At 46.9% G+C, this 21,655-nt stretch overlaps 1 pseudogene; it reads left to right on the top strand.

Moving 5' to 3' along the window:
• Positions 1-6,616: 6,616 nt before the first annotated feature.
• On the top strand, positions 6,617-7,044 carry LOC101606082 (annotated as a pseudogene).
• Positions 7,045-21,655: the final 14,611 nt, after the last annotated feature.

The following is a 21,655-nucleotide window of genomic DNA, read 5'->3' on the forward strand; positions in this document are numbered from 1 at the left end:
CCAGCACAGGGAATGCAAATTCAAGGAAAGGATTGCTAACGATCGCCCGCCGTTCACTCGAAAAGTCTACGAGTCCTTGTTTCTGAGACCTGGTTAGGAGATAGTTCAACGAGTCAAGACGCGGAGCAGGATTCTCACAAGGCACTCTGGACCAGCCACGAGTTAGAAGTTAGAGTCGCAAGAAGAGGAACAGATCCTGAAGGCTGGGGAAGGAGGCCAGGAAAGATTTGCACAGGAGATGGGGGTCGCACAAGGCTGGGGTGGGTTTCAGAGCTGCCAGAGCTTGAGACTGTCCAGCGAGCTGTGAGAGCCCAGCTTTCAGTGTCTCCAACAGGCTGAACTTTCTGGACAGAACGAAATAGTAGCTAAAAATGACGCAGCACTTACCCTATTTGAAAAGATTTCCCTGGTCCAACATTTTTTCTAAGCTTTCAATATTATTTATTGAGCTCTTTTTTTCTGAGATGGTTTTATTTTATTTATTTGAGTGAGTGAGCATGGGCGTGTGAGGACCTACTGCTGGCCGCGGGCGGGCTCAAAGGGCACGCGCCACTTTGCGCATCTGGCTGCACGTGGGTACTGGGGAATCAAGCCCAAGCTTTCAGGCTTTGTAAGCAAGCACCTTTAACTGCCAAACCATCGTTCCCGCCTTATTTATTGAGTTTTTAATCCAGGAGCTCTCCATGGATGTTAGGGACACTGTTATGAATAAAATGGTCAAGCTTTAGAGCCTCATGGAGGCCCCATCCCAGCGTGGTGAATAGACAAAACTCACGCTTAAGGAAGCAATCAAGAGAGGATGTAGGATGGTGGTGCACAGAAAATAAAACTGGGAACCGGAGAGACGGTTGGAGTGTGCTGGGAGTGATTGAACATCAGCTGCCGGGAGAGGCCTCCTGGGAACATGGTAGCCAGCCGAGTGAAGACCAGAAGACCTGAGGGCAGTGAGGAGTGAGGACAGAGCGGGCAGCAAGGACAAAGGCTCTGGGCACAGTGTGCCTCCAGGCTTGAGGACAGCAGAGCCTGGGGGGCGGGGTTGGAGGGACAGACAAAGACTAAGAGCAAGGAGGGGGCTGGCCTAGAAAGTCCTAAGACTCTGGCAGTGAACTTCAGGCCTCCACAGACTCATGCCATCCATTGTCTGACACGGGAACCGAAGTACAGAGAAATGGCCTGTCATGCCCCAAATGATACTCCAGTCATAGACAACAGAGCTGAGGTTCAGGCCCAGGGCTGCCTGGCCCTTCTCTTCCAGATGACCTCACTCTCTCGCCTCCCCTCCCAGCCTTCACTCTCCATTGCCCCCCAGACCACCAATACACCAGACCCTGTCCCATTCACAAGTTCCCTCTCTTCCCAACTTACTCTCCCTACGTATGTCCTGATAGACACATCCACTGGCCTTGCTTTAAACAGAACCAACTCAGATAGACCTTTCCAACCCCTTCCAGACTGTAATTTGTATCCTGACTCCTCTTGCAAGGCCCAGATTCCAACTCCCTAGTGACTATATATTTATTTCTATATTAGTTCAACATCTTCTCTCCCTCGACTTCTCACCGTGTCTCCAACCCATACCTAACCTGGTGCTCGGCAAAGAGGAGGCTCTCAGACCAAAAAGTCAAGGCGAGAGGAGGCCATGGAGACCTCTAGGCATCTGTAGTAGAAGAGACACCAGAGGCGTTTGGCGTGACCTGTCCCCTGCTGAGTTTGGAAGTGTGACACCAGCCTGTCTCTTGCTGTATCACAAGCTGAGACATCCAACATCAGTCATGTGACTAACCCTCCCCAGCAGCCTCTGGAATGAATGTTATTTGGAGTAATTGGCCATGCACTTAAAGAATGCTAAGGTTTATTTTTAAATATGATTAGGACCTGCCTCTTACTTTCTGGGAAATCATGTGTGCTTCTCGGAAACATAAAATACAGTTACACTCTTAATACCAACTTTTTATTATCATCTTCCAATTTCTTTGGGGGGAAAAAGTGTATCCCCATTTGACTGGTAGAAACACTGAGACTAGGGGAAGATTAAATGCAGCATCAAAAAGAACAGAAGGTTCAAGATAGAGAATGGCAGCACTCTTGAAACCAGAGATACCACCCTGTCCACCTATTCCACTGCCTTCCCTGTGGAAATAATGCAAATATCGACCACCACTCCCCATGCTGGCAAATAGATAGAACAATCTAGAAAAAGGGATCCACTGCTATGGGTTGGTGTTTTATGTGGCATCAGGACCAGCAGTCATTTTAACTAGGCCACAGGAAGCCTGTTTCTCTTTAAGATCCCATTAGCAAGCTGGCGAAAAGTCAGCCCATTCCCATGTAAATAAATAAGGATGCATTTTCCCACCTCAGCCTCCCAGGACTGAATCAAAATTCTCTCCCTTTGCACATTTTTGATGACCTGCTCATTCTGGAATACCTCACAATTAAAGATAGCATGCCCTCAAAGTCAATAATTCATTGTGGAGAAAAAAAAATAGGAGATAATTAACATTCCCTGGCTAGCTTTGGCTGAGAAAATAGCTTAGCTAGAACAAGGACTTTTTTGGGGGGGAGGGGGAGAGATATATCCATCAAGAAGATAAAATAAATAAAATGGATCATTTTGTGTACTAAGCCTGAAGGCTGAAGGGTTTGCATCAGGGTGTTGGGTCCCAGGGATGACCACAGTTTAGGCAAAGGATGCAAGCCAGTTTCCGGAGCCTTGGGGTGAGGAGGGGGAATGTAATTAGCTAAGCTGGATCTAGACTATCCCCCAAAGGTTATATGCTAAAGCCTGTTTGTCCCTGATGAAATTATTAGAGGTGGTGGAAATGTTAGGAGGTGTGGCCTATTCGGATGAAGTGTGTCATTGGGATCAGGCCCTTGAAAAGGGGTCTCTTGTCCCAGCAAATCTCTCTCCTCCTACCCACCCCCAGTCCTTACTCTCTTTTCCTTCATCCTCCTGTCCACCATGAAGTAACGGCTTTTCTTCCCCACAAACTCTCCGCTCTGCTGGTCTGCATCTCCACAAACCCTTGGCAATGCACTGAAACCTCTGACGCTGTAGGCCGCAGCAAGCCCTCCCTCCTTTATGCCCGCCTTCCCAGGTCACAGCAAGCGAAAGCTAAGGAGCGTGCAAGCCCACCGCTCAAGCTTTAGCTTTGAGATGAACTGTTCTCAGTTTCTGATCTCGCTTGCCGGTTCATACAGCTGCAGCAGCCTGTCCTCAGTGTGCCTGTGCTGCAGAAAGGGAAAGACAGGGCTAGAGAGATGGCTTAGCGGTTGGGGCGCTTGCCTGCAAAGCCTAAGGACCTAGGTTTGATTCCCCAGGACCCATGTAAGCCAGATGCACAAGGTGGCACATACTTCTAGAGGGGTTTGCAGTGGCTAGAGACCCTGGTGCATTCATTCTCTCTCCCTCTCTCTCTCTCTCTCAAAAATAAATAAGCTAAAAAAAAATTTTTAAGAAAGAAAGGAAGGAAGGAAAGGAGAAAGGGTGGAGGGAGGGAAAGAGTGCAGGCAGGGCTGCTGAGGACTGGGATGACATCCGCCTCACCTTCGCTGCCACCACTAGGCCCCCTCATGACTTCTCTGTGACATGTCGGTCAAGGTTTATAATGTACTCTCTGTCCTTTGTTTGAATTCTTAAGTTTGATAGCTCCTGGGATCAATGGCTGCTCCTTGGAGCTCACAGGAAGCTAGAAATAGAGTTTTCCAAAATTTCGTGTTACACAGTGGGAAATAAGCTAATGAACCAGACAACCCCATGGGGGTATGGTATGGGCATTTAGGGAGGGCTCGGGTGTATTGATGCAGAGCACAGCCATAAATGGGTGCTGGGATATACCTAACCTTTCTGGTTGACGTCACGGGGGGACGGTTTCTCTGTCTATTAACCCAGATCAAGGGAGAGTACGGCACGTCTGTGCCTCTGGGTGCCCATCCCCTGGGACTTCTGTTGGCTAGCCACTCAGCCTCTGTGGATGTGGACCATGGGTCTGTCCCAGTATGGCAGTTTCTGGATTTTATGCTGTTTTGATTCTTAATAGAAAAAAAAAATCTTTTTTTTTTCCCAGCTATAATTCTGGATCTACTAACTGTTATCCAAGTTTCTTTGCTTTCAGTTCTACTTTCTTGATCTAAATACTGAAAATGTGGTTGTGATTCACTATAGCAAGTTAAAAGGAATTATCCCAACATAATGTAAGCATTTTGGGGCAGCACAGAGGATGCTGTCCCCCAGTTTCACCCCTACTTACTCATCTTGATGCCTCTCAGCCTTCTATCTGAGACTGGCCCCAACACAAGCACTCCACTTTGAATCCTAGTCCCGACACAGCCACAGACGCCTCAGACACCTGACCTTGTCCATACTCCTTCCCTGCTCCCCACCTCAGCCACCACCCAGATTCTTCATAGAAGCCCTCACATTGCTTCGTTTCTCTCATTCTCATCTTGCAAAGAGTATTTTTACTTATTGGCAAGCAGAGAGAAGGCACATGGGCATGCCAGGGTCTCTTGCCACTGCAGACGAACTCCAGACACATGCTCTATGTTCATCTGCCTTCACGTGGGTACTGGGGAATCAAACATAGACCAGAAGGCTTTTCAAAGTCGCACATTTTACCACCTTCTCAGCCTCACTCTCATCTGTTTTCAAAAATATTTTTATTTATTTATTTGAGAAAGAAAGAAAGGGAAAAAGAGAAAAGAGGCAGATAGAGAGAGAAAATGGGTACTCCAGGGTCTCCAACCACTGCAAATGAACACCAGACACAAGTACCACCTTGTGCATCTGGATAACGTGGGTACTGGGGAATCGAACCTGGGTCCTTAAACTTTTCAGGCAAGTGCTTAACTGCTACATCATCCCTCCTGTCCATCACACTCACCTTTTATAACAATGTTTTCCTTCGTCCCTCATTCCTTCCCAGCTACTGTCCCATTTCTTTCTCCCCATCAATGCCAATGGTGTAGAGAGCTCCTCCCCCAATGTACTGAAGCACTAAGATTGTTCTAATCCATATCCCATGTGACTTCCGGATTTTCAGGTCAGTAGGCATATTGGTGCAGAGTTGGATTGTTCTGTGGAGGTGGGCAGGGAAGACCACTGCTTTGACACTCTACTTTCAACATCCTGACACCATCCTTCCTCAGTGCCCTTGTATTTCTCCAGATCTTCCTCTTTGTTTCCCTTCAAAGATATCTCTGGGGGCTGCAGAGATGGCTTAGTTGTTAGGGCATTTGTTAGCAAAGCCAAAGGATTCCAGTTCGACTCTCCAGGACCCATGTAAGCCAGATGCACAAGGTGGCACATGCATCTGGAGTTTGTTTGCAATGGCTGGAGGCCCTGGCATGTCCATGCTCGCTTGTGCTTGCTCTCTCTCTCTCTCTCTCTCTCTCTCTCTCTCTCTCTCTCTCTCTCTCTCTTTCTCTCTCCCTTTTTCTCTACCTCAAATAAATAAATATATTTTTAAAGAGACACCCCTAAGTGGAACCCTCTCACTCTATCATGTTCCTGGAAGATCCAAAGTCACCATCCAGTCCACTTGTTAGTCATGCTGGTATCTAATCTCTAGCCTGGATATTTTATCCTCCGCCGTTGTACATTTCACCTGATTTCCCACACTCCTCTTGAACTAATTTCAAATTTGCCAGTGTAGCAAACCACATACTCATTAACTTAACCACACAAGCTGCTGTTGTATAGTTATTTTATATTTATTTTATTTATTTACATTTTAGGCAGTATCTCACTCTAGCTGAGGCTGACCTCTAACTCACAGTGATATTCCTGCTTCGATTCCTGAGTCCTGATATTAAAGGTGTGCTCCACCACCAACAGCCCATTGTGCAGGTCAGACCAGCAGGAGCCTGAAATCAGTCTCAGCGAATAGAAATACACACCCGTCGAGCTTCAAGCAATTTGGGGGTTTCTAAGAAGGCCCGTTTCTTTAATGTTCTAGTTTCTAAAGTGCCCTTAGCTTCTCCTTCTCAGACTCAGACCATTATTTATTGAACCTATAGTACACCCCACACTCAGATGACGTCCAAATCTGGAACCATCAAGGTTCCTCTATCGTGGTGACCTGGCATCCACCCACTGGGTAGCCAGAAATACAATAACACCTTGGCATGGGCAAACCCTAGTAGTTCTTGAGAGTTTGGTTGGAGGTTCTAGCAGGGGAACACAGCTACTTGCATACCCTTGACCGAAGACCTGTCCTCCTGTTTTCAGGGAAGGTCATACTCTTTGACTAATCGCAGCTTCCCGAGGGATGCACATGGAGCGGTGAGGAAGGAGGGGAACACCCGTCTATCCAGCCAGATTAGCCAAATCAACCCTGGCCATCAATAGGTGACAGATGTCGCAGCCAGATTACATCTAAGTTCTTAATATCTGAAAAGTAAACTCACATCTCTCTACTCCTATTGCTGGTGCCTTGACTTGAGCCCCCATCATTTCTAATCTGAATTCCTACCACATGATTTCTTCCTGCTGTCCTCAGTACTGACTCTTCACCATCCATTCTGAGTGATGGCCACAGTGTTATTTTTTTTTTTTTTTCAAAAGCAGATGTTCCGAACTGTCTGTGGAAGTGGCTGCCATCCTCTGCTTGGCATCATGACTGCCTTCAGACCTCTTCTGAAAGCCAGGATTGTCAAGAAAGAAAGAAAGAAAAAGAAAAGAACCAAGAAGTTTATTCAGCAGCAGGCAGAACGGTATGTCAAAGCTAAGTATAACTGGTGGAAATCCAGAGGTATTGACAACAGGGTGTGGAGAGAAGATCCAAAGGCCAAATTCTGGTGTCCGATGTTGCTTATGGGAGCAACATGAAAACAAAGCACATGCTGCCCACTGGCTTCTGGAAGTTTCTGGTCCACAAGGTCAAAGAGCCAGAAATGCTCCTGATATGCAACAAATCATCCTGCGCTGAGATGGCTCACAGCATTGCTTCCAACAACCACAAAGCCATCATGGAAAGAGCAGCCCAGCTGGCCATTAGACTTACCAATCCCCACGCCAGGCTAGGCAGTGAAGAGAATGAATAGACGGTTCTTGTACGTTTTATTTGTGCTTAAATAAAACCAGAAAAACTGAAAAAAAAGCATATGTTAATTTTTCTTAAAGTGTATAAAGTAGTTTCCCCCACCAACACCACCACTGCCAGGATAAGATCCTGGCTCCTTACTTAGGATGTTGTGATACAGTAAGGAAATCAATTTGAGGCTAAGGAGATGTTTCAGTGAATTAAAAAAACTTGCTGCTCAAGCTGGAGTACCGGAGTTTGATCACCAGATCACACCTAAAAAGCCAGAGGCCATGGCTGGCTTCTGTAATTCCAGCATGCTGAAAGCTGGGTTGGAGGTAGAGACATGAACATACACACGCACACATATATGTGCACAGTAAGAGGAGGAGGAGAAAGAGGAAGAGAAAAGACATTGTCTTCATCCATCCGCCGATTCCTAACACGGATCTCCTCAGATGCTCAAATGCTTGGACCTTGCTGAATGTTAACAGTCATAGGAGTGTCTGGGTATTTTCAGTAAGGCCCTTCCAACCACACCTGAGTCTGTGCTAATGAGGCAGGAGAATAAGGACTCTTTGCCAGAGGAACCAACCATGTGGTCAGGTTAGTGTTCTGTGAGAACCATATGGAGAAACCAATTTGCCTCCCTTCTTACTATGATAAGCCCCTCGTGATCTGCTTCCCTACTTACTTTTCTGACCCCTCATGTTGCTCTGCTCTTGGAGTCTTGTACTTAAAACTGCAACCTCACGGAATGACTAATCTCTCCCAGACAATGCCGTGGGTATTTGCTCATGCTAGGACATCTGCCCAGTCACCTTTCATGTAAATCCCTGTCACCCTTTCAGCGGCCAGCTTCAACTCATGCTATGCTTCATATCTCATAGCTATGGCCTGCTCCAAGAGGTCTTCCCTCATCTGGAGATGGCCAAGCTGACCTGGATTCTTACCCGCCCCTTCCAGCCCCCTTGCCCTCTTCTTTCCATGGTGGTACCGCATCTTTCTGAGTCTCCCCCTTGTGCGTGGCTTCAGCCAGTAAGGTTTTTACAATGTCACTCTAGTATAGACTTGGGGGTTATTTTGCTTTGGTTTTGGTCTGAAATGGGGGGCAGGTTTGGGTTTGTTTTGCTTTGCTTTGCCTTGATAGCAATTTCCTCGTTCTGAACTCCTCTGGTGGCCCAGTTTTGTTCTGTGGTTTGCAGAGCTTGCTTCCAGACTATTCGCCCCAGAGACCATTTATGCAGCCCACTCAATAATTTTATGAACTATTTAGTAATAATGCCCTAAGGAAAACAAATATGAAGTGCACTTTTGATCTATTATTAATAGATCTCATTCTGTTCATACTCACTGGAGTGGATTCGTTCTTGAGAGCTTGTTGGCGGTTCTAGCAGGGGAGCGCAGCGACTCTTCTGCCTGTAGTGAGGACGTCCAGCATGTGTGGAGATGAAGAAAAAGAAGAAAGAGAAATTGGAGGCTGGGCAATACGGAACAAGTAAGAAGACAGGGTGCCCCTTCATTTTCTCATTATGGATCTCTTCAAAATGTTGGAACATCACAGAAAGATTCTGTGACATACTAAGTAAAAAAGTTGTATAATCCGACCTAATCTTTTGCAAAGAAACGTGTACTATTTTCATGTATAAGGACAGGAAACATTTCAAAGAACATAAACAGAAAAGTTAGCACCTATTATTTCTAGGTAATGGAATAAGAGGATTTTCTTTCAATTGCTCTGTTATAAGCCTGGATGTTGATAGGTCTAATTTTCTCTGGACCCTCGTCCTATTCCATGAGACAGTTGGTAACATTGTGTCAGACACTTCACTCCTCACAAATGGATTTGAGCTAAAGATTTACATTAGCTCTGAGACCAGCCATTATTATTATTATTATTATTATTATTATTATTATTATTACTCACAGAGAAGAAAATTGAGGTTTAAAGGGAAAGCATTGCTGGTCCACTTTTTCTGGTGTGTCGCCTACCTAACTGACCAGTGCCAGCTGCCACAGTGGGCGAACAGCACGGGCTTCAAAGTCAGAGCTCTGCCCTAGTCCTGTTTGGGCACCAGAGTCTCCTGCCTGCTGTGAGCTTCTGTTTCTTTCATCTAAAAGTTGGGTATAAAAATAGTACAGGTTGTGCAACCTTAACCTGAAACCCAAAGTATTCTCAAAGTTGAGTGTTTTTGAGTCAAATCCATGCAAATATTCCAAAAAAAAAAAAAAAGTGGATAAAGTTCCAGGTGCTCAAAAACTTCTGGTCCCTGACGTGTTAGATCAGGGACAGCCCATCAGTACCTCCGTCCCAGGACTGACGCTTGTCTGGAATTAGACATTCCCTGGGGAAAGCTTAGAACTCCTCTGGGCTAGTTATGCTTAGTAGGTGTTAGTTACTAACTATTACCATTACCACGATCACTATCCTGCTGGGATAGGAATGCTACCGTTACTATTAGCACACTGCTTCACTTATTGTCATAACTGCCCCTGACTGTCCCAGGATCCTAGTGCACGATTTAATTCTGCTGAGATGGAGTGAAGCCACTCTACAGTTCTTAGCACTGAACCAAGGGGATGCAGGCTTAAGTGAATGAATGGGTAGAAGGATAGATGGATGGAAGGATGAACTGAGATGGGCTCGTTCGTGGGTTACTGATCGGTGTATAAAAGGACGGAGAGGGCTGGAGTGATGGCTTAGTGGTTAAGCGCTTGCCTGTGCAGCCTAAGGACCCCGGTTCGAGGCTCGGTTCCCCAGGTCCCACGTTAGCCAGATGCACAAGGGGGTGCACGCGTCTGGAGTTCGTTTGCAGAGGCTGGAAGCCTTGGCGCGCCCATTCTCTCTCTCTCCCTCTATCTGTCTTTCTCTCTGTGTCTGTCGCTCTCAAATAAAAAATAAAATAAAAGTTTAAAATAAAAAAAGGAGGGAGAGTCTTAAGTGACTTAGGGTGTCATATGACTGGATAAGAAGGCAGAAGGTTGGGTGGAGGGGTGGGGGGGGCATAAACGATGGGCCAGCTGAGTGAGGGAGTGGATGGGTGTGGGTGGTCAGACAGGTATGTGGATAGATGCTCCTTTTTTTTTTCTCCCTTCTCACCCTCACATCCTGTGCTTCTTCAGTTTCAAGGATCCCAAAGGCAGGATTTCTCAGAAGCTCCCCTGATCATCATCCAGGGCCGTGTAGCACAGCACCTTTGCGGATCCACAGTGCAGCACAGCGACCAACCTAGACAGTGGCTGAAAAAAACATTGCCCATCGGGTCACCTCCCCCACACCCTGCCAAACACTCAGCTCTCCACTTTGACGTTGGCAGCCGGGTGCTGGGAGCCAGGGTGAATTATGATGCATGGCCAGCAAGGCTGCTAAAAAAAGGGCCATGACTCACAAGCCAAGCCAGGGCAGGGGCACAGGCCGGCCGCCGCAGCCCAAGGCACAGGGACACAGCCAGGTGTCTCGAAAGCAAAAGGGGAAGGACCAGTGTCATGGGGTTGGGCTTGAGTTCCCAGGGCTGCTGCTCTGCCATCACCAGGGACCTGGATTCCTCGGTCCTTTGAATGCTTCAGGTGGAATACTGTGGTGGTTTGATTCAGGTGTCCCCCATAAACCTAGGTGTTCTGAATGCTAGGTTCCCAGCTGATGGATATTTGGGAATTAATGCCTCCTGGTGGGAGTGTATTGTTGGGGGCGGGCTTATGGGCTTTATAGCCAGTTTCCCCATGCCAGTGTTTGGCACACCCTCCTGTTGCTGTGGTCCACCTTCTGTTGGCCAGGGGGTGATGTCCACCCTCTGCTCATGCCATCGTTTTCCCCTGCCATCGTGGAGCTTCCCCTCAAGCCTGTAAGCTAAAATAAACCTCTTTTTCCCAGAAGCTGCTCTTGGTTGGGTGATTTCTACCAGCAATGCGAACCGGACTGCAACAAATGGGGAGGGCGACAGAGAAGCGCTCACTCACAGCTCCCATATCTACCCTGCGGGACATTATACACCTAACCCTCAAAACAGACCTGAAACAGACAACCAAATCTTTCCATAAACTCAATAGTCACAACACAGGTCTACTATGTGGCCTGACACAGAAGTATTTTCTGAGGCAACCCCTTCCAGCCACAGAAACTGTTTTGAGCCCCACTTTGTGCGAAGTATGGGGGTGAGGGGATGCACAGAAGGTTGCAAAGATGACCAAGGCAGCCTCGTATGTGTTCATTTAGCAAGTTGTCACTAGCACTACGAGCCAAGTGAGCGAGTCAACCCAGAGTCATCCCTGGCCTGGGCGGAAGCTGCATCCTAGCAGGAAAGAGGACTAAGGGGGGTGTAAGGGCACACTGAGGTGCATGAAACCATTAGAGGGGAGATTCTCGTGGTGACCTGGTCAAGTCAGTATCCCAATGGAAGTCTCTCTTGAAGATTCATAAAGTACTTGATTAGGCAGGGTGGAGTTAGGCAAGTGGAGAGGCCATATAGGAAGCCTTGCTGAGGGTTCCCTACTAGCCCGAGCACAGATGCACTAACATGTTAGCACATGGTCCTCTGTGTCTGCAAGGGTGAAGGGAGGTCAGTCCTGTGTGCACCCAAAAGGGCCTAATGAGTATCATAGCTGTGGGAAAGGGTGATCAGGCTCCCGATGACAGTGTTGGGATTGTCCAAGTTGACCGATTTTCTGTAGAATGGGGAATGGGACAATCTGGCATGAGCACAGGCTGGACATCACCATCTGGCCAATCTCAGGTGGACAAGAGCAGCAGGAGAGTGTGCCAAACACTGGCAAGGGGTAGCTGGCTATAACACCCATAAGCCCGTCCCTAAAAGCATACCTCTTTCAGGAGGCACCAATTCCCAGATTGCCACCAGCTGGGGACCTAGCATTCAGAACCCATGAGCTTATGGGGACACCTACTTCAACCCACCACAGATGGAGAATAGCGAAAAAATACACAAATCCATGTGCAGTTTGTGCCATGAGGGTGCCTGTGAGCACAGAGGATGGTACTATAAGAAGGCTGTTTTCTGGTAGAACCAGGGCATGATTTATTCATAATGTGCCAATTAAGGGCTGGGAACTGCAGGCAAGGAGACAAGTAGGCTGGGTGTGGTGGCGCACACCTTTAATCCCAGCACTCAAGAGGCAGAGGCAGGAGGATCACCATGAGTTTGAGGCCACCCTGAGACTACATAGTGAATTCCAGGTCAGCCTGGGATAGAGTGAGACCCTACCTAGAAAAAACAAAATTAAATATATATATTTACTATGAAATATATATATATATACATATTGTAAATGAAGGATTTATTTTGATGTACAGTTCAGGAGGTTATAGTCTATAAGGCAGCAGGAGCGTGAAGTAGCTGGTCATACTACATTGACAGTCAGATGGCAAGCAGAGACATGGTTGGTGGTACTCGGATCACTTCCTCCTTTCCATTCAGTCTGGGACCACAGACCCAAGAATGATAAGGCCCACGGTCAGGGTGGGTTTCCCACATCAATGAACCTAATCCAGAAATGCTCTCATATGTGAGTGCAGATTTAATTTCTAGATGCAGTCAAAGTTATTATCAATATTAACCACCACGGGAGGTGAAGAGACATTCAAAAAAAGGGGAGAAGTAATCAAAAATCACACGCTACACTGGAGTGCATATATCATAAGCAAACACACACTAAACTGGAGCAGGTTTAACCTGAGCAAACACACCCTACACTGGAGTGTGTATAACCTGAGCAAACACTCCCTACACTGGAGTGTGTGTAGCCTGAGCAAACACTCCCTACCCTGGAGCGTGTGTAACCTGAGTAAACACTCCCTACACTGGAGTGTGTGTAACCTGAGCAAACACTCCCTACACTGGAGTGTGTATAACCTGAACAAACACACCCTACACTGCAGCATGTATATGCTGAACAAACACACCCTAAACTAGAGCATGTATATCCTGAGCAAACACTCCCTACACTGGAGTGTGTGTAACCTGAGCAAACACTCCATACACTGGAGTGTGTATGTTGTGAACAAACACACCTTACCCTGGAGCGTGTATAACCTGAGCAAACACTCCCTACGCTGGAGTGTGTATAACCTGAGCAAACACTCCCTACACTGGAGTGTGTATAACCTGAGAAAACACTACCTACATTGGAGTGTGTATAAACTAAGCAAACACTCCCTACACTGGAGTGTGTATAACCTGAACAAACACACCCTACACTGGAGCATGTATAAGCTGAACAAACACACCCTAAACTAGAGCATGTATATCCTGAGCAAACACTCCCTACACTGGAGTGTGTGTAACCTGAGCAAACACTCCCTACACTGGAGTGTGTGTAACCTGAGCAAACACTCCATACCCTGGAGTGGGTGTAACCTGAGCAAACACTCCATACCCTGGAGCATGTGTAACCTGAGCAAGCACTCCCTACACTGGAGCATATATAACCTGAGCAAACACTCCCTACACAGGAGTGTGTGTAACCTGAGCAAACACTCCCTACACTGGAGCGTGTATAACCTGATCAAACACTCCCTACACTGGATTGTGTATATCCTGAACAAACACACCCTACACTGGAGAGTGTATAACCTGAGCAAAAACTCCCTACACTGGAGTGTGTGTAACCTGAGCAAACACTCCCTACTCTGGAGTGTGTGTAACCTGAGCAAACACTCCATACACTGGAGCGTGTGTAACCTGAGCAAACACTCCCTACCCTGGAGCGTGTGTAACCTGAGTAAACACTCTCTATACTGGAGTGTGTGTAACCTGAGCAAACACTCCCTACCCTGGAGTGGGTGTAACCTGAGCAAACTCTCCCTACACTGCAGTGTGTGTAAACTGAGCAAACACTCCCTACACTGGAGTGTGTAAAACCTGAGCAAACACTCCCTACACTGGAGTGTGTATAACCTGAGCAAACACACCCTACTCTGGAGCGTGTATATCCTGAACAAACACTCCCTACATGAGCATGTATAACCTGAGCAAACACACCCTACTCTGGAATGTGTATAACCTGAGCAAACACACCCTACACTGGAATGTGTATATCCTGAGCAGACACACTATACACTGCAGTGTGTATAACCTGTGAAAACTGTTTCAGAATAAAAGACTAGGAGGAAACATGCAGAGTTGCTCCTTTGTCTTCTCTGAAAGTTATAGGTAACTGTTATTTTGTTCCTGTAGGTTTTCTATAATGAACAAATATTTCTTTTGTAAACAGGAGAACAGGTGTGGCTATATTTTAAGGGACTGTTGCAATCAGGTTCCCATTGCTGGTAGAAATCACCCAACCAAGAGCAGCTTGTGGTAAAGCAAGGTTTATTTTGGCTTAAAGGCTCGAGGGAAAGTTACACAATGGCAAGGGAAAGTGATGGAATGAGCAGAGGTGGACAGCACCCTCTGGCCCACATAAGGCAGACAATATCCTATGCCAAAAACTGGCACAGGGAAACTGGCTATAACATCCTTAAGCCCACCCCAATAATACACTGCCCCCAGAAGGCTTTAATTTCCAATTGCCATCAGCTCAGGAGACTAGCATTCAGAATCCCTAAATTTATGGGGGACACCTGAATCAAACCACCACAGGACCATTTTCATTTCTTGCAGGGACTGAAATCCTATTCTTAAAACTAAAAAATGTATGTGTTTATTTGCAAGAGGAGTGGTGAGGGAAAATGATGCACCACCTCTGGCTGCTGCAAACTCCAGATGCATGTGCTTTGTGTATCTGGTTTTACATGGATACTGGGCAATCAAACCCATGTCATTAGGCTCTGCAGACAAGTGCCTTATGTACTGACCCATCTCTCCAGCCTCACCATTCTTTTTTTACCCCTCCTATGGAGCATACCTCAGTGCTCAGAACATAGTTGCTCAGGTAAAGTGAACTAAAGGATAAAATAGATGGAGAGATGGGTTCACGTGGGGCAGGATGACAGAAGGCCAAATCCAGCATTTTGTTTTGAAACAGTTCTGGCCACCATGCCAAAAATCACTTAGTTTGGGGTCTGCAGAGATGGTTCAGCAGTTAAGATACTTTCCTGCAAAGCATAATGACCAGGGTTCAATTCCCCAGTGCACATGTAAGGCCAGATGCACAAAGTAATGCATGCATCTGGAATTTGTTTGCAACAGCTACAAGCCATGGAGTGTCCCCTCTCTCCCTCTCTCTCTTTATCTCTCTCCTTGGAAATAAATAAATTTCTTTTTAAAACTCTCTTAGTTTTAAAGCAACCCCTTGGAACTATGAATTCACCTGCCACTGGCTTCAGAGCATGTAGTGACCATGCTCTGACTGGATGCCACCCTCACAGACAACAAATTCCTGGGTGATGGCTAACTGAGCTCCTGTGATGCACTTAGCCCTGCCGAGGCTCTATTGGGAAAATAGACACAAGGAGAGAATAAAGCAGGGCCCTTTGCCAGAGCAAATATTTTGATGCTGCAGGATTTGGTGAGACCTGCAAACACTGGCTCAGAGGGCTGCATCTCTTAACCAAATGGCACAACATACTATGGTGTTATAATATTAGGTTCTTAATCATGGAAACGCTGGCATCTGTTTGGGCAAAAGCTCTCTTCCAGATGGTGCGTCCCACTGTTTCTGTCGTCTGGAAGAGTGTGAGCTTTCTTAAATGGCTTTAAGCTTCCAAATCATTCCTCCACACAATGGCAGCCTGTTAATTAAGTGGTCCCTTTGTGATTGCATTTGGTAAATACGAGATGAGAAGGGTTTATTGAGATGTGAAGAAAAGCAACAGGGAAGAAGGCGTTCTTCCGGTAGAAAGGCCTTTGCGGAAGCCTCATCCAGAGGGCTTCTAGGGAAACAAGGACAGTTGGGGACACACAGGCGGGAGGCTGAGGGGCAAGCATCAACATGCCGCCTCTGCCCCGTGGACATCCGGTCACGTGCAGATCAATTGTGAGAAGTCTTTGGGATGCCTCATGTGCCCCTTTCCAGCCGGGCAGGCGGCAGGGGATGGAAGCCTTCCAGCTCTTTCTTGGGGTGAGCGGTGCTGCTTGGGGATGTGCAATTGTCAGTCATGCTGCCAGGCTGTGTTTTGACGCCAGTCGGCAAGATTTGGGAGACAGAGCTCCAAAAAAGGTATGGGCTTGGGAAGCAGCATTCTGTGTTCTTGGAACAGCACATGGCTGGTGACAACATATAATTAAACATGAGTGCTGAGGCCCAAGAACTTGCCTCGGAGAGCTGAGGAAGTCTCAGATCTGACTTGTCAAACTTGGCCTTCCTCAAAGACCAGTGAACTTTCTCCAAAAACAGCACATGAGGGCATCGGGCCTACGGATAAATGGAGTCTTGAGTGGAACGTGAAGTTCTGATAGCCGCCCTCCGCCCTCCAGGAAGCCAGGAGCTCTGGAGTGCGGGGCCCACGCTGACCAAGGGACTGCTTTGTCTTGCCCTCTGGCTTAACTCGAATTCCATCATCACACAACGCATCTCTCTTAGGTGTCTACATACAGTCCAGCAGGCTCATGATGCTTGGCTTTGAACTTCACAATCCCAACATGTACTCAGAGGAGTGACTGCAGAGCGACTTCATGAAGAAACGTCAACTTCCTCCGTCGACATGCAATACTGCTCTGAAACTTCACGTCCTCCCGCTATTTTAGGTGTGCGTTGTGCTGGCTCAAGCAGATCGGCCCTTTCCTGATGGTGATGTCCTAATGTTGCATATACTTGGAAACTGTCAGCAGTCCATCTTTTTTTGTCCTTGGACCCTCCACTTCTACTCTCCTTCCTCTCATCTGTTCTTGGCCACCTGCAGTAAAAGACGTAGATAATTTTGGCATCTAATGGTCCTTTGCAACTTAGAATTGTCTTCACTTATGTGATTTTTGTGAAATACCCAGAGAACTCCCAACAAGCCTCAGGGATGAACCCACAAACAATGAGCCCCACCCCCAACCGGCAAACGCCACGTTGAAGCCAAACATCATGTGCTGAGACTCTCAGAATACCATTAGAATGAGATTCAGAGAGCGCCTCCTCTAAAACGGAATCGCACTGACATTTAAAGTTCACCACACGAGAGTGTCAAGTATGCCAGATCCGGGGCTGACAGTGGACTATGACAGGAAAGAAAGCTGGAAAAAAAAAAAAAAGGAGATCCAGGAATTTCTCATAGCCTGACTTGCACAGCAGCCAATCTTTGCCCTTAGCAGAGAAATTCAGCGGCATGCTGACATATTATTATTATTACTATTTCCATGATGACTGCAGCTATTATGATTAGGGTTGAATTAACCCTGCTAAACACTAACCCAACAAGCCCCACTGTTGATAGCTATCCAAAGACCACGCTGATCCTTGTGTTTTTTTTATACATTTGAAGTGTCAACAGATGTTCTTCTAAAATATTCACAAGTTGTACCAAAGGGGAATGTTGGATGGGGAGTAAATTCAGATAGAAGCTGGACTAAGTGGGAATGAGTTCTTCGGGGCAATCAGTATGAGATCGTGCTGAGATTCACTAGCAGTTACTGACATCACTGCCTTTGCTGTCTTAACCAGTCATTCGCCAAGAGTGATAATGGGAGATCCCCAACTCAGCAGGTGACTTTGGGGAAACTGATTTCACTCTCAGTTATGCATTCCGAAGCCTGAACTCAATCACACACTTCCTGCCTCAGTTAGCTACGGCCCCTCCTCGGCCATCTCAAGGCCCCAGAAGGTTCAGCACAGCAATGGGGCAGTTCCTTTGGGGTCATGAGAATGCCTGATCACTAGCTGCTCAAGGAGGGAAGAGTTTATTTCAGCCTGCATTTTCAGAGGATGTGGCCCAGGGCCGCAGATGAAGCAGATCTTGTCACGTGGCATTCAGTCGGTGAACGGGAAGTAGGGCGAAGCTGTAACAGCTCCCAGCACCCCCACTGATCCTCCAGCAAGGCTCCCTCTCCTACAGGTGCCTCAGCCTTCCAAACAGCGACACCCACTGGGGAGCAAGAGTTTCAAACACAAGAGCGTGGGGGGTCATTCTACATTCAAACCACAGACAGATTTCTCTCAAAATCAAGCCTAAAGATAAAGACGTGTCTTCAATGGGGTGTAGCTATGACCGCATGCCAATTTGCCTTGTAAAAGGAAGGTGCTAGAAAGGTTTTCTATCGTCAGGTGTCTTTGCCACTTACCTTGGCTCTTCACCTGGCTTCTGGTCTCCCATCTTCTGAATTCCACATATTTCCTGACTCTTCCCACAGTTTATTTAGATGTCTCAACCCCCAGATGTTTCTGAGGCATGTGTAACCCCATTCCTGGTTCCCTCAGATCCAGCTCCACACACAATCATGACTGCGGTTGACACCCAAAACAAATAAATAAATAAAAGTGCACAGGAGAAGGAATGGTGGCACCTCAAACAGACCCTTGTGATGGCAGAGTGGAGACATCTGGCTGTGAACTGCTGGTCAACCAATGTGTCACAACCTGCTGCAAACCGGACCCAAGTTGCCTGGTTATTTTAGCCCATAGCTTAAGCACTTTTCTCCATAACTGTAGTTATACCCTGGCCTTCCTTTGCTCCTGATTAGCCCTCCTCATTAGATGGAAGACATTAACTGGCAAATCCACAAAGAACTGGAATGAGGTCTGGAGAGATGGCTCAGTGGTTAAGGCACTTGCCTGCAAGGCCAAAGGGACCCAGGTTCGATTCCCCAGTACCCACATAAGCCAGATGTACAAGGTGGCACACACATCTGGAGTTTGCAGTGGCTGAAGGCCCTGGCATGCCCATTCTCTCCCTCCCTTCCCCCCTCTCTCTTTCTCTCTCTCTCCCTCCCTCCCTCTCTTTCTCTTCCTGTTTCTTTCTCTGGAGAGAAAAGAACTGCAAAGTTCAACTTCTCTTAAAGCTCACAAGGAGACACAAATTTCTCTGAAAGCATGGAAGAGAATGTCCACCCCCCCCCAGTAAACTTTATGTTTTACCACACTTTTAGGTTAATAGCAGAACCAAACATAAATAAGGGATTGTGCCCTTACACTGCCTGCCCCAATCTTACTATCCACATTCCTCACCAGAGTGGTACAGTTAGTGCAGCTGTGAGCCTACATTGACCTTTCATGATCACCCATGGTCTACGGTGTGCAGTGAGGCTCATTCTTACGTAGCAAACTCCATGGGTTTTGTTTTTTTTTTTTAATTATTATTATTTATTTATTTATTTGAGAGCGACAGACACAGAGAGAAAGACAGATAGAGGGAGAGAGAGAGAGAGAATGGGCGCGCCAGGGCTTCCAGCCTCTGCAAATGAACTCCAGACGCGTGCGCCCCCTTGTGCATCTGGCGTGGGACCTGGGGACTTCACAGGCAAGCGCTTAACCGCTAAGCCATCTCTCCAGCCCACTCCATGGATTTTGATAAACATACCGCGACATTTTTCTACCATTATAGTACCATGCTGAGTAACTGCATTGCTCTAACCATTTCCTGTACTCCCTGTATTCCTTTTTCTCTCCCCCGCATACACCTGGTAACCACTGACCCTCTGCTATTTTCATAATTTTGCCTCTTCCAGAATATCATACATATATATGAATATATATATATATATATATATATATATATATATATGTATAAAATTTCCTGATTAGCCTCTTTCACCTAGTAACACACATTTAAGGTTATCTGCATCTTTTCACAGGTTGACAACTTGTCTCACTTTAGCACTGACTATTTCATAATCTGGATGCACTGCAACTGCTTGTCCATTAAGCCATTGAAGGACAGTTTGGTTCCCTCCAAGTCCTTGTACTTACCAATAGACACTACTAAGTTAGGTTCAGCGATTACGGACTGCTGATGAGTAGGGTACGTTACAATAAGCACACATGGCTCAGGACATAGGATACAAGACTTCCCAAAGGCTCTCCTCTTGACCATCTCTTTGATAATCGGTGCCGGAAGCTTAGAAATGACATTTACTTTTGAGCCCCGCTCCCAGAGATTGATTCAGTAGGTGAGGCAATCACTAGGCTCAAGGAAACAGGTTTAACCTACAAAAGGAAGGAAGGAATGAACAGGGGAGGAAAGCTCTCCTTGTGGGAAGGCTCCGGCACAATGGGAAGGCTGCAAACTAGCATCCCAAACTCATTTCATGGAGACATTTTGTTCTTCTTTGAGCCTCTTGGGGAAATGACATGGTGACTCAAAGAATTGTTGATATGTGTTATCCTCCCCCATTAAAAGGAGCTAAAAAAGCCCTGGGCACCAAGATGTGAACTATTTCCTTCAGGGTGGAATGGAACCACTAAAAATAGCCCTGGAAAATAAGGAGTTGTGGAGGTTCAAGAAGGAAAACAAATCAGAAATAAATTTGGCACTGAGAAATAAAGGAGAAAGAGACAAACTCTCCCAGGCTGTAGAGGAAAAGAGGCTATTAGCCTGGACACATAAAAGCAGGTACATTCTTCCCACCCACGGAGCTGTTGGCTGGCATTCCTGCGGCGTAAATCAGTCTCTGGAGGAAGGGAAGATGAGTCAGAAAGTCAGCCAGGACAGGCTGGGCTATGCCAGGGTAACAAACAACCCCTCAAATCTCAACAGCTTAAAAGTACAAAGATTATTTTTTTTTCTCTCTCTCTATTCCTCTTATGTGTGTCCAGTGTGGGTGGGAAGGAGGGTGGGTGCTTTCTTGTAGTGACTCAGGGACCCATGCTGATGAGGGGATGGATCATCCACACATGTCCTTCCAGGGCACCTACCTATGGCAGGGGTCAAAGGTGCTGTTGTCTGGCACTGACAGTTAAATTCACCAGCCCAGAAACAATGCATATCAGTTGCTGTCACATTTCATTGGCTGGTGCAGTCATGTGACCTTTGGGTTCCCACTGGATAAGAAAGTGAATTCATACCATGTGCCAAGAAGGAAGGGCATGCCTATAGGTGTTAACAGCTCTGTGGTAACTGTAGTCAGATGAGGGGAGGGGAAGAGCAATGAGGGGAGGGGAGCCATCAGTTCGCAACTCGGGTTTATTTCCCTCCTACCCAGTCTCATCAAAACCCAGAGAACAGGGCTGGAGGAATGGTTTAGCGGTTAAGGCATTTGCCTGCAAAGCCAAAAGAGGTTCGATTCCCCAGGACCCATGTTAGCCAGCTGCACAAGGGGGCACACATGTCTGGAGTTCATTGCAGTGGCCGGAAGCCCTGACATGCCCATTCTCTCTCTCTCTCTCTCTCTCTCCTCTGTCAAATAAATAAATACAAATAAAAATATTAGAAAAACCAGAGAGTATTGATGACATAACTTCCCAAGGCCCAGGGTGCAGTCTGGAATCTGGCCATTCTCTAGTCACATCAGTAACACACTTGTCATGTGACTATGTCCTAGGCAAGTCACTTAATCTCTCTGGGCCACTCTAGCTGTCTAAGCACGGTGACAGTAGCACCTGCCTCACTGGGTAGTGGAGAAGATAAAACAGATCACCAGGGCCTGGAGACCTGGCTCAGCAGTTAAGGCACTTGCCTACAAAGCATAAGACGCAAGTTTGATTCCCCAGTATCCGTGTAAATCCAGATACACAAGGTGGTGCATGTGTCTGGAGATCATTTGCAGTGACTTGAGGCCCTGGCATGTCCACTCTCTCCCTCAATCTGTTTGCTTCTTTCTCAC

This window comes from Jaculus jaculus, chromosome 6 (genome assembly GCF_020740685.1).
Source record: "Jaculus jaculus isolate mJacJac1 chromosome 6, mJacJac1.mat.Y.cur, whole genome shotgun sequence".
NCBI classification, from domain to species: Eukaryota; Metazoa; Chordata; class Mammalia; order Rodentia; family Dipodidae; genus Jaculus; species Jaculus jaculus.